Source organism: Protopterus annectens, chromosome 2.part0, assembly GCF_019279795.1.
Source record: "Protopterus annectens isolate FY-2018-M chromosome 2.part0, PAN1.0, whole genome shotgun sequence".
NCBI classification, from domain to species: Eukaryota; Metazoa; Chordata; order Ceratodontiformes; family Protopteridae; genus Protopterus; species Protopterus annectens.
The window spans coordinates 1,273,803,909-1,273,820,196 of record NC_056728.1 but is presented as its reverse complement, the minus strand read 5'-3'; the positions used below and the strand labels follow the sequence as shown (position 1 = coordinate 1,273,820,196).

The following is a 16,288-nucleotide window of genomic DNA, read 5'->3' as shown; positions in this document are numbered from 1 at the left end:
AATTTTTTTTTCTTAGGTGATTGTAACCCGAGTGTTTTTTTTTAAATATGCAGAACCTCCATAAAATGTTGTTGAGACACATCTAACTCCTGTCAAAATGCATGACCAGGCAATGCCATCTACAGAATTTCCAGATAAGTAGGCAATGTTACTGGATTGCAATGGCTTTTCTTCTATAGCATGCATATATCTATGGACAATTTGCAGCCACATCTTTGGGATGTGGAAGAAAATTAGAATATCCAGAGAAATCCCTAGCAAAAACAGGGAGGACATGCAGACTCTGCAGAGATGACACCTCAGCTCTGAACTGAACTGGAGAGCCTGTTGCGGTAAGGTGGCAATGCTGCCCAATGCACCACTGTGCCATTTTTCTGAGATTAAGCCATTGGGCATCCATATGTTAAATAAACACATAAACTCATAATGCCACCAAGCAGATGGTAAGACAACTGCAGGTAAGGTCAAGTAGGACTGTGTCACATCCTGAGTAAAGGACCAAATATCTACATTTTACAAGGGTAAGGTAAGCTTAATCACAACGGAAGGGCCACATATCAGGTCAAAATGGAGGGGGTGGTTACCATGGGTTTTGAACAACATACTTGGCCTATTGTAATGTAGTCCTAAAACTGTACCTTTTAATTAATGTGTGCATGTTTGATTATATATCAGAAAGAAAATCTTCCTGAAATGGCAAAGCTGTCAGTAGTAATAATCCTGGAAAATCAGTAAAGATCATTTTTATTCTACGTATACTGCTTGAGAACATTTACTTTTTGGGACCTGTTTCAAAATAAGGTAAGCTCTTCACTACCCCATTCTGTATTTGATTTTTTTCCATTCTGGCATCACATTTAATTAAGTATTTCAACACTGCACCATTATGTTAACATATATTAATACTGTGACACAGCATCTTTGAAACCCTTCTATATGTGTATATACAGTACGTGTATGTGTGTGTGTGTGTGTGTGTGTGTGTGTGTGTGTGTGTGTGTGTGTGTGTGTGTGTGTGTGTGTGTGTGTGTGTGTATACAGACAGATATACAGATATATTAGATACATTTAAAATGCAGAATGTCCAAAACACCAAATGGTATAAGATCAGACAGAAAGGTAAAAACGGTAAGTCTGTGAGATCACAGTACAGGGGAGACTTTTTTTTTGCCCTTTCTCCACTACAGTGCAGTCTTGGAATTGGTATATATAATTACTAAAGAATGTTTGTCAAGTTTTTCTGGGATTTGAGTTTTGACCTTTCTTGGTCAATCTTTTGCCATTCAGTCATTTAAAATTTTAAATGTATTTCAAATCATTTTTTTTCTTTCTGTCCTAAGGTTAGTGATTTGGCTATTACGAGACCCAATTGGTGAGAGGTTCCTATCTGTTTTTGCACCACTGTCATTTATGTCAATTAGGCCATGAACAGGCAGCAAACTATTGCTCACAGTTCAAAGTACTGAGCACATAATTCACTAGTATACTTTCATACATGACAAATCAAATTTCAGATGGTGATTTTGTTTATTCTAATGTTTTGCATTTCATTATCCACATTTATATATTCACATCTTGTTTCCCATTGTATTTATCTTACATTCTGACTGGTCAGAATATCATAGAGGCACCATGTTGAGTGCTGTTGCCTCACAGTTCTTGGTATTCTGGTATGGCTCATGGCAGGATAACTTTTTATGCAGAGTCTGTTTATCTTCCCTGGGTCTGTTTGGGTATTCATCTGGGTACTGCAGCTTCCTCTCACATCCCCAAAACATGGCATTATGTGAAGCAATGATACTCTAAATTGCCTATACATATGCAAGCATGCATGAATGACAATGCAAATATGTTATGTAATGGACTGGCTTCTCCTCCAGCTCTGGAAATTTGCTATGTGCCCATTCATTTCAAGGATATCCTCCAGATCACCACAGCCCTGAGTAAGATGGTATTTGTATTAGTGAATGAATGAATGAATGAATGAATGAATACAGCAAAGCTGCATCCCACAATTATTTATTTATTTTATTTATTTATTTTACATTTGTTGACCGGGCTAGTCTAACTGGATATATGTCCATTTTCAGTAGAGGCCTGGGGAGAAAAGCTCCAGCATAAACAGTTAAAACGTTAACAATTTATAAAAAGGACATGTATATTAAAATTACAGTACAGAGATAGCATTTGTTTATATGAATAAATATAATACAAATTATGGATTATAGACAATATACAAAGGTTTGCTAGGGGAAAAGTAAAGAACAATTATTAGATCACAAAAACAGAGCAGGTATAAAGAGAAAAAGAGTTGGTTTGTATGCTTAGGTTAGTGTGTGGGGATGGGATTTGAACAGGAGGGGCATGGAATTTCAGTCTGGGTTAGAACAAGGACACAGCCACTGGGCTTTAAGATGTTCTTTGATATGTTTTTTGAATAGAGTAGTAGAAGCTAGGGTAGATAATTCAGAAGGGAGCAGATTCCAGTTTTTTCCTGTAGTACTAGAGAAAAGAGAGTCACCTGCTTTGTTGTTGGATTTAACTAAGGATACCAGATGTTTATTGGCAGAACATAGTGTAGACAGAATTTTGTATGGTGAAATAAGATCTATGAGGATAGGGATATTATTGGGATAGTGCAGGATTTTAGCAATTAGTAAATTTAACTGGAGGCAGCAACAGCCTATTGATGTATATGAATTTAATAAAATGTAATCACAAAACTTTAGATTATTACCCTGCTTTGTACATGTCAGTATTGCCTTCTTTAGTAAAATCTTCCTGCAATATTTATTTATATACAATATAACCTCTATGCATATAAGTAACTAGGAAATATGTATTTAAAAACTATCAGTTTTGTTTTGCATTTAAACATCAAAACAGCATTAATTAGTCATGTGTTCAACAATTTTTGCACATTAATCTCTGTTACACAATGGATAAATTTGTCAACTGTTGAATAATGCTTTTCTCCCAGGGCATCTGCTAAAAATGGGCACTTTCTGGCACAGTCAGACTTTCCCAGTAAACAAATGTCGAATAAATAAATAAATAAATACCTCACCCTATCAGAAACTGTACATAAAAACTCTAAGTGAATGCTATCAGTAGAACAATGTTTCATTTTTACAGCCGCTGTATGTACTCACCTATGGAAAAATATTAACCATTATAATGCTAATGTTTTGTAGTTTATTTTTATAACTTATCTTTGACCTGCATCACTGCTGCAAAATGTTTTCCAACCAGTCCATTCACCTGGTTAAGAAACGTAGCATAAAGTAAGAGCAATAAAATGGATGGTACAGAAAGTCATATTCCTGTGAAAAAAATCCTATTTTGTTTTGAAATGCTTGGTTTCACTGGGTGTTGATTTAAAATATTTTATATTTTCATTACTTTTCCTTTCAGATTTACAGCAAAATAAACTTAATTTTAGTTCCTCAGCTGCATGATAGTTAGTTACTTCTCCTAAAGTGTGTTCCACGTAATCAGGGATGGCCTTACATGAAGACCAACAAGGCACGCACCTACATTACTGTTCTTTTAGTGGCACTTCTCTGGAATTATTTACTTATTTTTTTACAGTAATAAAATAATGAATGTCCTTGCTCTAAAAAATAAAAAATAAATGGATAAAATGTGTCATGGCATCCCTGTCTAAAGAAAATGCGCCTGTATCACAACAGGCACTCTTGAGGTGGTGCTGCAGTTGATGTGACTGTTCAAGTCACGTTACACTTGAATGTTGCAGAAAACCCCGTTCAAGTGTAATGTGAATGGATTATTTTGCTTGGAGAGGCTGAGGTGTGAAGAAGCTGAGATTCAGCGGCAGTAGTGGGAGGTAAGTGTTTACTTATTTTGGATACTGGCAGTGATCAACCACACAGTTTGGCCAACACAATATGACTTTGTAGGATGATAGTATATTGCTCTTATAAACTAAAAACAAAGTAGCTAGAATAAAAGGGCTTGTGTTAAAATGTATTTTCTAAAGGATATGAAGTCTGAAACTCAAATGTATTTCATTATTTAGTGATTTCATTCTTCAAATCATCCAACTGATTTGACAGAAAACCACTGAAATTTTGAGGCAAAAATCTAGATGTCATGAAAAACATTGGACAGTTGAGAGGTATTCTTGTGGCAGCTGTGCGACTAAAACCATCAGTCTTGGTGGAGCTTATCTGGCATAGAGTTTTGAGGACTGACTTTAAAGAGGTGATCCAGGTTTCAGCTATGAGCTGAATACCTGATGTGGATGAGATAGCAAGCAGAGGCAGTCTATTCTGTGTCTGGGTGGAGATAAATGGTATTAGAAATAACTATTGTTAAGCCTGTACTTGTTGCAAACATTATTTTCATGGGCAGTCCACTCCAGTTAGGACCATGGGAGAGACACATTTCCAGGAGTCAAGAAGGGTTGGCAGACAAGCAGGGGGCATTGTTAGATGATATTTTGTCAGATATTCTGATATAAAATGGTCTTTAATGGTGCAGCATCCTGTGCATGTTTGATTACATGGTGTCAGTAATACAGATAAGCATGTGGAGAAGGAAGTAGTGGGGAGAGCCAGTCAGTGCCCACACCTCCAGCAGAGTCAGGTAATGTGGCTACTTCAGATAAAGAGGTAGGTCATAGAAATGAGCCTGAATCTAGGTCACAGGAGTCCAAATGTACTGGACTTTCTTTGGAAGGGGTTACTTTGAGGAAAGAGATAGTTGGTAGCAACAAGCCTAAATCTGAACCCTAGTAGCCAAAGCATAGCAAACTTCCTTTGGAAGGGAAACTACAGAGGATCACAAACAAAAAGGTGAGACAGGCAGAATTCCTGATTCCCATGTTGCAGAGCTTGAGAAAGGTAGTGAAGGAAATTCCTGACTGAAGGAGAGAAAGACAGAGAGAGAGAGAGAGAGAGAGACAGGAGAGAGAGAGAGAGAGAGAGACTCATCTGGGACAAGTTATAATTGTATACAGAATGAACTCCTGTAGAGGGTCCCAGAAAGAAAAGTGGTGCATCAGTTGGGAGTACCAAAGGCCTGCCATAGAGCACTTCTGGCCATGGACCATGACATTCCTTTTCAGGCCATAATGGCAGTAAGCATACATGAAGGAAGAGTTCTGTAAATTTTAAAAGGTGTGAGAAGGTATTGTAAGACATCTTAATAGTGCTATAAGGTTAGCAAAGTAAGAGAGGAAGACAAAGTGAAGGCTGCTTTTATGCCATTGCATGTTATTAAGGAACCATTTTAGAGGACATATGTGGATATTGTGGGAACTCCTAGACCTGTTTGTACCCTAACTACCTGAAATAAGAGGTACATCTTGGTAGGTGACTATGCTACTAGGTACATTGAGGTAGTGTTTTTTTCACTATTATGGCAGAAAAGATGGCAAATGCTCTGTTAGAAATTCTCAGTAGGATGGATTTCCCTGAGAAATATTGAAAGGCATGGAGAGAATGAATTCATGTCAGATTTGACCCTGTTGTAGAAGTATTGTGGAGTAAAGCAGTTCAAAATTACACCTACCATCCACAAACAAATGATCTGATGAAAAGGCCTAACTCTACCTTTAAGACCATGCTGACAGCACTCTAAGCCCAGTTTAATTGGAAGTGGAACACGTATTTGCCCCACCTCCTCTTCCTACACATAGAGGTGCACAAAACTCTACCTTTTTTGTTATTTGATCTAATTTATGGTCAAAGGGTGATAGGGCTACTAGACTATATTTGTGACGGAAGGAAGGGTGAATGTGAATCTCATGCGGAGTCTGTTGTGCATTAGGTGCTGAATTTTATAACTAATTTTAAGGAAACTCTGGGCACAAGAGCAACTAGCATGGGAAAAACAACATTAAAAAGTCTGCTTGACTACACAACTACAGCTCAAAATTATAGGCAATGGTACTTAATCATATTTGGTAAAATATGTGGAAATCAGCATGGAGGAATAGTTCACTGTTGTCAGTAAGCTAAACAATGATTTTTATACTCAGTAAATTTTCAGAACTTTCCCTAACTAAAGCTGCACCAATTGACACAGTTAGCTTTGCTTTGATTCTGAAGTATGCAAAACTTTGGAACACAAGCTTTAACCTGGAATCAATTTAGTCACTACACTGTATATTTAATGTTTAGACTTACAAATCATAAATAAATAGAATTCAGTAAATCTTCAGCTACTGGTAGTGACAGGGTCAAATATGTTGTTAGCTAAATCTGATCCATATGTCATCTGCCTATTTCAACTCACTTATTTGATATTTTCATATTGCAATTGCATAACTCCATGCATATTTAATTTACAAAGTGCATTGCTTCATTTTATTTATTAACACATTTTATTATTTAATTTTAAAAGCTTGTAGCTGGTGGGTTATGAATACTAAACTAATGCAATATTAACTGTTGTCACATGCCTTTGAAGAAGTAACTGCTCAAACTACTGCTACCAGAAATGAATATTATGGACGGTTTCATTTAAGAATGAAAAGTAACAGTCTGCTTTGGGCAGCATTACTGAAAAGTTAGGAAAAGGTTACCAACACAACACTGTGTGTTTGTCATTATGTGTATAAGAACTGGAGCTAGAAATATAGTAAAATGAACTCAGATTACGGGAAAACCCATAGACTATATTTAAGAGGGTAAGGCGGTCCACACAGCTCTTGTTTGGCATCTACTTCTCTGAAGTACAGGCCAACACTAAGGGACTCTGACTAACAAAGTTTGCAGATGACTGCAAATTGGTAGCCATTATTGAATCTGCAAATGATGCAGATACTCTACAAAAGGGCCTTACAGAAACAGATGCTTGGTGCCAGAGCGATGGGCTCAAGCTCAATGCCAAGAAATGTATAGTTATCCCCTTTGGGAAAAAACATGTACCCGTGAATTACCACATAGGTGGCAGTACACTAAACACCAAAAGTGTGATAAGAGACTTAGGGACACAGGTGGACAGTGGTCTCACCTTCGATAACCACATTGCCACAAGTCAGGAAATCCTTCTTTGTGGCACACCTCATCACTAAGGGCTTTTCATCCAGGAAAAAGGAGGTAATTGTCTCACTATACTCATCCCTCATTAGACCCATTATAGAATACAACGCCCCATTTAATATGTACCTCTCAAGACATCTGCAACAACTGGAAAGGCCGCAGAAATACCTCACTAAAAGAATCACAGGCCTAAAGCAGATGCCCTACGCTGACTGCCTTAAAAAAACTCCAGCTATACTCTGTCGCATATCGTCTACTCAGAGGCAATCTCTGCTTAACATACAAGGCCACGTCAAAACCAGAGCTGTTGGACATGCTACACTTAAAGAAATCCCAATCCCTCAGAGCCACATACTCCAGGGATCTAAACCTTGTCATCACAATAAACAAAACATGCTGGAGGGATAGGTTCCAGACCCAGAGACTCCCCAGACTCTGGAATAGACTGACCATACATGTCAAGCAGAGTGCCTCTTTGGCCCTCTTCAAAAGGAACCTTGACGATTGGATGGGAGAAAGGAAATTATCCCCCGGGATCACGTCAGTTGCCCTACTTGACAGGGGTCCAGGGAAGTAAATAGTGTGGGAAGGAATAGCCAGGTTATTGTTATGGCTAGGCTTGTATAGGCCCTAGGGTCGATAGCCTAGTACCAACCTATGAACCTATGAAATGCAACACCACAAAATATTGCCTTAGAAATTCACAAAAACTAAAAACTAAACAGAAATTTCAATAGCACTATGAGTGGAAAAAACAAACTGAGTAGCACTTTAACATCGTCATCTTTGCTTTTGTCTTAAAGACACAAAGGAGATTAGAGCAAGACATGAGAAAAGCATAGTACTTAAACCAACTTTTTTTTTAATCTTGGCTTGTTAACATGGGGACAAGATACTCACCTGGGCTATTGGTGATTAGAGATTGAACTAATGGCTTCTTCAATGCAGGACGGCCAAGCAGGAGAGTAAATAGGCTTGCCACCTATCTGACATTTTTCTGGACTATCTGGAAATCAGAATGATTTTCCAATAGTCCAGAAAGCATTGTACAAATACCAGCATTATGTGTAGAAATGTGGATAGGATGCCAGAGTTTGTTAAAAAGCAACCTCTGTCTCTCTTTTTCACAAAAAAGGATTGCTAAAACAATGTGGTGGAGTCCAAGATACTCCACAACAAACAGAAAAAGAGTAATGCTATGTAGATTAGGCACATGAAAATGGAGTAAAGGGGACATTCCACCTTAATGACGTATGCATTTATGTCATAAAATGGGCCTGGGCAGAGTCATGGGCAGAGCAGGGGGCATTACTTTGGTCTGAATTTCAGCGTTGCAAGAAGTGGCAACCCTAGGAGCAGACTGAGTGGCCAAAGGCTATTTTACTGTACTTTCAAAGGGAATGGGTAGGTATAGATGTTGTACAGTCTCTTATTACAGAGTGGGGGACCTAACAGCCAAAGTCCTACTTTGTACAGTGGCCCACATGTAGTGGGTAATAGTATACACATATTTATGGCACCGTATGTGCATGCTAATCCTATGAAGAACAGGTAGCAAGTTCAGTGTACCTGCACTTATAATTTGATAATTTGACCTATTCCCACAATTTACCCCCCACCCCTTCACACATGGATATAGACTTTGAACTGTTAGAAAAATTCCTGTTAGAGAGAAAATACTCAATCAGTGGTAATACAAACAAGGCTAGGATGAGTAGTTGGGAATGTAAAGACAAGACAGACAAACTAGTAAAACCAGAAATCATCACTACAGGACAGTAAAACAGACATTTTGAATAAGAATGGATGGTGTGTATTTGTTTATTTATTCATATTTGTTTATCGGGATAAAGCACTGATCAACAATGATCAATTTCAGGCTCAGCCCAGGTGAAATACAAAACATTTCACAAACAAAAAATAAAGAAATGTAAGCAATAACAGAATAGTTCAGAGTAATAGCATTGAAAAAAACTGTGTATGCACATTCTACTGAACAAGCACAGTGCAATGTGTACAATATATATATATATATATATATATATATATATATATATATATATATATATATATAAAATAATTTCTAAAGTGGGTCAATCTTCAGTGAATCTTGAGGGAGGAGGAGAGACTTGGAAAGGCTACAGGTCAGGTGATGTGTCCTGTGTTGAAGCAGGAGCATTTGCTTGGATGAAGAAGTGCCTTTTAGTTACATTCTAAATTTGGAATAAGTGTTGATTTCATTAACGTTGATGGGGAGAATTTGCGCAGTGCTGTGGAGTTTGATTCTATGAGTAATGGGAGTAGGTGTGGCTTATGAGTACTGTCTCAGGTTGTATGAGGAGTTTTTTCATGAAGAATAGCTGCAAGAGGAGTTAATGTGTGGAGTTGGAGTAGTTTGTAGGGCTGGGATCCTAAAAGTAGGTTAGATCTTTGTTTTATGGGTAACCATTTGGCTTTTTCTAGGGTGATACAGGGATACTCACAGAGATATGAGTTTGTAATGAATCACCAGATGCTGTTGGAGATAGTTTGGAAACTAACATAATGAAATCACAGCAGGCCCATTACTGATAGTTCTCACCTGATAGCTGATTACCTGTCAAAGCTGAGGAACAGACTAACCACATATGGAAACTCTTTTGATATATTGTGCTTAATAAAACACATGTTGACTGAACTACAAGCATTAAGTTAAGGCAGAAATGTGAAACAGAAAAAAAAAATCATAAGCAATTGGGCACCACTGAAAATTAGGTGCACTAAAGTAAACAAAATGTGTAATGCAATTAAACTGCTTCTGTGTAAGCTCCTGAGTCAGTTGCCTGAAAACACAAACATGTAAGCTAATGGCATAGATTGTAAAAGCATTCTTTGTAAGGAAGCAGGTCCTCCAATGCAACCAAACGTATATGTTAAGAGAGCAAATCATCCACTACAACCAAACTTATATGCACCATCAGACTCTGCCAACCCTGGGGAAGAAATAAACTCCTCCCCAAAAGTTATGTACTTATGTGTTGTCCATTTTCATTCTTCCTCAACTGATGGGTTCAGGTCTGAGACATTGGCTCCAACTCAGCCGCTGCAAAAGCTTGTGGCAACTTTCTTTCTTACCCATAATGCACCCAACCCCAATTACCTCAGATCTTGCTTGCAAGCTATAACAGAAAGTCAAAACACATATATAATAGACATAAAGATGTATATCAGAAAAAAGTAGGCAAAGCTATATCTGGAGTTCTACAATGCCTGGAGTAGATTGAAATTTTGTTCTATTCACTCGCTCTTCTATAACCATAAGGTTGGAGGTTGGTGGGTGGGGAGTTGATGAAGAATAAAAATGGAAGACACAGATGGAACATTATGGTAAGTACATAACTTCTTTTTCTGATGTTGTCAATTTTCATTCTGTCCTCAGCTGATGATTCCTGAGCAACATTGAGCCAAATGAGGCCTTACCTCTGGAGACCAAATATAATTTGTAATGAGTTATAAGCATATGGGGGGGACCCAAGTTGCTGCTGCACATATGTCATCCATGGAAGCTCCTGAATGAAAAACTGATGAAGTTGCTACCAACCTGGTTGAATGAGCATGTATCTTCTTTGGTAAAAAGATTTCCAATTTGTTGTAAATAAAAGAGATGCAGTCAGTAAGCCATCTGAGTAGAGTCACTTTAGATACTGGTTTACCCATTTCACATCAGGAAATGATAACAATAACTGATCTGTAGTTCTAATATCCTTTGTTCTGTGTAAATACAAATGCAGTTGCTTATGAACATCAAGTAAATGTAATAAATATTCACCTTTTTTTGTTTAATTTGGGAAGAAAACTGGTAGATTAATGGATTGATTAATGTTAGACTTTGACAAAATTTTGGAAAAAAAGGATGCATTAGTTTGCAACATAACTCTATTCTTATGAAAAACTAGGTACTGAGGTTTCACAAATAAAGGCTGGATTTCTGAAATTCATCTATCAGAAGTAATGGCCACCAAAAACAAAGTCTTTCAAGAAAGAAATTTGACATCACAATCATGTGCTGGTTCAAAGGATTTGAACACCAAGGATTGCATTACTAGAGTAAGATCCCATGGGGGAGTAGGACCCTTAAAAGGAAGTCTTAATAGAAATGTGCTCCTTAAAAGGGTTTTACAAAGCTTATGAGAAGCCGGTGAGGAACCATCAAATCCAATATGGAAATTAGAAATTGCTGCTAACTGGACATTAGCTGTTGAAGAACTGTCTCCTTGGTTAAAAAGTAACATCAAGAAGTCTAGGACATTATTAATCAGGGCAGAAAAGGGGTCCACATGATTTTGAAGTGCCCAGTGTACAAATGTTTTCCATTTACTAGCATAAAGTTTCCTTGTAGATTGTTTAAAGGAAGATATCAAAATCTTGTGAACAGGTGATGAGAGTATACTGGAAAAGGAGAACCCAAGTTGTCAGCTTGAGATTGGGAAGGTCTGGCTGTATCAAGCCTGTTGGGTGAGCCAGCAGATCTGGAACAGATTCTAGAACCCAGGGTAGATGAACTAAATGAGGCGACAGGAAGGGAAACAAAATCTGTAGAGGCCAGAAGGGTGCAATGAGAATGACTTTGCTCTTCAACCTGGCAGCTTTTTGAAGGAATTTTGGGATTAGAGGGATTGGAGGATATGCATAAAGTAAACAATGGGACCAGTCATGGAGAACAGCATCCCTCAATGAATCCCCCTGTGGAGGGATTAAGGCAAAGTAGCTGCTGCACTTGTTGTTCAGGGGAGATACAAAGAGGTTGCAACATGGCTGGCCCCACACTTGTGGAAAATCAATTCCACTACATTCTCACTGAGGAAACATTCATGAGGTAGTAGAATGTACCTACTCAATTTGTCTGCTAGTGTGTTGGATTTTCCTGGAATGTGTCTTGCTAAAAGAAAGTGGTTGGCAGATACCATTTACTGCCACACCCTGAGTGCTTCTCGACATATGGGATATGATCTGGTTCCTCCTTGCTTGTTGATGTAGCAAACCACTGACATATTTTCTGTTTGTATCACAACTGTTCCTGATGGGAGAGCATTCTGAAAGGCTTGCAATGCTAAAAGCACTGCTCTCAACTCTAGGAATTTGAGGAGATAAAGGAAGAAGAAGTATTGACCATTGAGATGTCAACATCCACTGAAGAATCCTCATGAAATCAGGCTAAAGGAACTAGATTTACTGCTGCCAGCATCAATCCCAAAGCATGGAGGACCAAGTGGGGTGAGATTCTGGTACAGCAAATTATCTTTTTCACTTGTGATATAAAGGTTTTGAACTTTGGAAAGGGGAAGTGAAGCTATCGTAGAATTTGTGTCGAGTACTACTCCTATAAACGCTAGACTTTGACTTGGTTCTAGATGAGATTTTTCAAAATTTATGGTTATTCCTAGTATGGCACAAGTCTGGAAAACTTTTTATTTTGACATAATGAGTTGATGCCTGGTTGGGGTGGAGATGAGCCAGTAAGTATGGAAACACCCGGAATCCCTGCAGTCTCAAGTGAGGTGCTACTACTGCCATGCAATTGGTGAACACCCTGGGGCTATGGTGAGACCAAAGGACAGATCTCTGAACTGATAATGACCGGCTCCTAGCCAGAAGCTAAGAACTTTCTGGATGGTCTGTTCATCTTTATATGATAGTATGCATCCTGAAGGTCTATTGAGCACATCCAGTCATTCTGTTCCAAAAATGGAAGAATGGACTGAACCATGACCATACAGAACTTGGTCTTTTGCATGAATTTGTTTAAGTTGCTGAGATCCAGAATATTTCTCCAGTTCCTTGTTTTCTTTGGCACTAAAAAGAACCTTGAGTAAGTTCCGGATTGTTTCTGGTCTTGGGGGACTACTTGGATAACTCTTTTGTCTAACAGCTTTTGTATTTGAATTGCTGCTTGTTTTCTCTTATTATGGTGGAACATCTCTGAATTTTCTTGAATCGGGAGGATAGAGGAAAAATGCTATTATATAACCTCTAGAAATTATATTCTGCACCCAAGTATCTGTTGTTATCTTTAGCCAGGCTGTCTGGTGCAGGGACAGATGACACCCAATTGCCTCCAGAGGGGGACAATTGGGCCTCCTTTCAGGAGTGCTAGAAGGGTTTGCCAAAGAAGGATTCTCTGGACCCTTGGTCTTGCAGGACTCCTCTGCTATGAGGGTAGCATCTACCATATGAATTTCCCCCTCTGCCCCTGAGGGAATATGGAGAATATCCTTCACATGTCTCCTGGAAAGATCCTTGGGGTTTTTTGAACCTCATCTTACCACCACCTTATGATTCCTTGAAAAGGATCTTTGACAGGTGGAAAAATGTACACCCATGCCAGAAAGGGTCTTTCCATCCTTCTCACACCTGGACAAAGTGTCTTTTACTTTGGGGCCAAAAAGACACATGCCATCAAAGGCAGCATTGATGAAAGTAGACTTAAAAGGCTACGCAAAATCACACAAAGTGCATCCAGGTGTGTCTCCTAATGGAAATCCCTGAACTCACTGCTCTTGAGGTTCCTTCTGTTACATTAGAAATGAGCTCCATGGAAGAGTTGGATATTGACTGCAGGGTAGCCAACTAAGAAGTGACAGAAGCCTTCACCTCTTCAGAAACAGTTCCTGAGAGGCTGTCTGATAGTTTCTTAGTCAGGTCCATATGTAGTCTCATAAAATGTGCCAAATAGTTCTGTCCCCTTAGAGAGAAGGTTGCTGAAGGATAGACATGGTTCCTGAATCCATGCATCACCTGAGACTCCTTGTTGGGAGGATGAACAGAGGAGGAACTTTCCTCCAGGAGTCCCTTCTTAGTGGCCACTGCCATGACCATGGCATCAACCCGTGGACCTTTGGACCAGAGCTGCCTATCCTCTGGCACGTCATAATTTTGTTGGCTTCCTGGGAACTGGCTCAGTGGTGTCAGGATCCTTTCATGCCCACACAGAGACCAAGTCAATGAGCTTGTCGGCGGGTTAGGTCACCCAGAAAGTAGATGGGCCAGTCCCAAAAGCCTCCAGGAGTACAGATTCTTCTCATAAAGGGTTGCTGGACTTCCAATCACCTCTCTGTTTCAGGATTTCAAGAATGTCTCCTTTGCTCTCATCAAAATCTGCATCTTCGGTGACATGTTCAGGTGAATCTAAATGCTTCCTCTTGCATGTCCTTTTCTTAGGGACCCCCTCAGTGGGGAACTCTAAGGAAGTATCAGAAGAGGCAGGGACACCTTGTTTTTGGGTGGCCTGGGGTTTTGGTACCAACTGTCCCTGTGGAGAGGGCAATTGAGACACTAGGCTCAGAGAAGGAACAGATGTAGGCACAGGACCAAGGGTGTACACATCATCTCAGTCAGGGGTGTAGACAGAGCTATCTCTAGACAGAGCTGTCTCTAAAGTCTTGAAGGCAGGCCAACCTGGAGAGGAATAGGAACCTGTATCTGAGAAAACAAGTTTCTGATCCCTGGTCCTTCCCTGCTCCAAGGACAGCCCTCCCAAGCCAGACGTCAGAGCTGAACTGACCATTGCAGAGCCTCTGAGATGAAGAGACAGCTCTGAAGCCCATAGAGATGACTGAGGCACCTCAGATCCAACAAGATAGTATCAGCTCTGAGAGCTCTCTGAAACTGACTGTACCAAGAGCTCAGAGCAAACCTTGTACAATGACCCTTGGATACAAAGCAGACAGACCTGGTTGACTTGGGTCCAAAGGCTCTGAGACCATGAAACAAGTCAGAGAAGGAACTGTTAGGCATTGTAGATGTGCAGGCTTCCTGACCCAATGGTGTAGGAGCCAAAGCAAAAGTTGTCTGACTCTTCGTATAGAAGATCTGTCTCACTACCATCTCCACATCCTCTACAGTAAGGCTTCTAGAAGAGTGGGAGGAATGTACAGATGGAGATTTTAGTCTCTCCAAAAAAGGAGATGGTACCCTTGATGGGACTGGGTCCACCAATGGGGATTACCTTATTCTGGGCAAAAATGTCACATCCAATTTTTTTCTCTGATCCAAAGCCTTTAGATCCAATGAATCCTTAACTTTTGGAGACTTTGGATTGGAAGAAACAGTCAGATCTAATAAAAGATATTTTGTCTTTCTGGGATCTGAAGATGAAGTCAAATCTGAGAGTTTTGTTTTCTTCTTTACTAGATCCAATAAAACAGAAAGATCCAAAGAAGATATTTTCAAAGATTTCTCCAAGGTCTTGGAAGAAGCTGTTGAAGAGCTTAGACAACATGAGGCACTTTTTTAGGTTTATCTTTAGGTCCAGACATAGCTTCACCAAAAGGGGAAGACAATAGTCCCTTCAAAATAAGTTTGTTTTGTGTTCAACCATGGCCCTCAGGTTGAACGCATGGCATATTGCACAACTTTCTTGAAGGTGAAGATGGTCAAGGCAATACACACAAAGAGTGTGTACATCAGAAAAAGGGATTTTTTGACCACACTTCCCACATTTTTTAAAATCTGCCAGGATTTTCTCTTTTTCTGCCATGACAGAGAAAAAAGACAATAAAATACAACTTTAGGACTATCAGTGTTTAGATGGAAATATAGTAAGAATTTTTTTAAAGAACGGAAGAAAAGGAAATTAAACTACCTACAAAGGTAGTAAGACTATGCTAGTGAAGAAAAAGGGACAGAGACAGAGATACGAACTATAGTATCACATGTATACTAATACAGAAAAGGAACAGGGGATAGAAAGATTTAACAGGAAAATATAACTTTAGGAATAATAATAAAGCACTTATCTAACTTGAGAGACAAATCACCATGTCTTTCATCAAACAAGATCTGATGTAATGGGAGTTGGTGCATTATGGGTAAGGGAGAAGCTCGAGTGTTCAAAGTTGCCATAAGCTTTTGCAGTGGCCAAGTTGGATCTGATGTCTCGGATCCAAACCCATCACTTGAGGATGGAATGAAAATTACCAACATCAGTTTTCTCAAGCAATAACTGTTTTTGCTTTAAAAATTAGTGAGCAACTGATTTCTAAAGGATCACTTGTTGAGGAAAAAGCCTATTAAACTAGATTATTTGCCAGTATACAGAATATATTTGCAGTGAAGGCAAAGTTAGATGTACTCCTTTATGGCAGAACAAGCTTTGGCACATGACTTGTTGATACAAAAGTTCAAGAAAATATGTATTTTCAGTATTCATATACATGGTTGGTTGTATTGTATAGTAGTTACAGTTTAACAATCAAGTGTGATGACATATAAACGCAGGTAACATCTATAGTTTACCGTGC

The 16,288-nt window shown here is 39.0% G+C and overlaps 1 protein-coding gene across 4 annotated transcripts in view; it reads right to left on the bottom strand.

The window, feature by feature from the left end:
- Window positions 1–16,288, bottom strand: part of LOC122793445 (probable E3 ubiquitin-protein ligase HERC4) — a 1,684,714-nt gene that overhangs the window by 223,306 nt on the left and 1,445,120 nt on the right. The gene's annotated exons all lie outside the window — the stretch shown is intronic.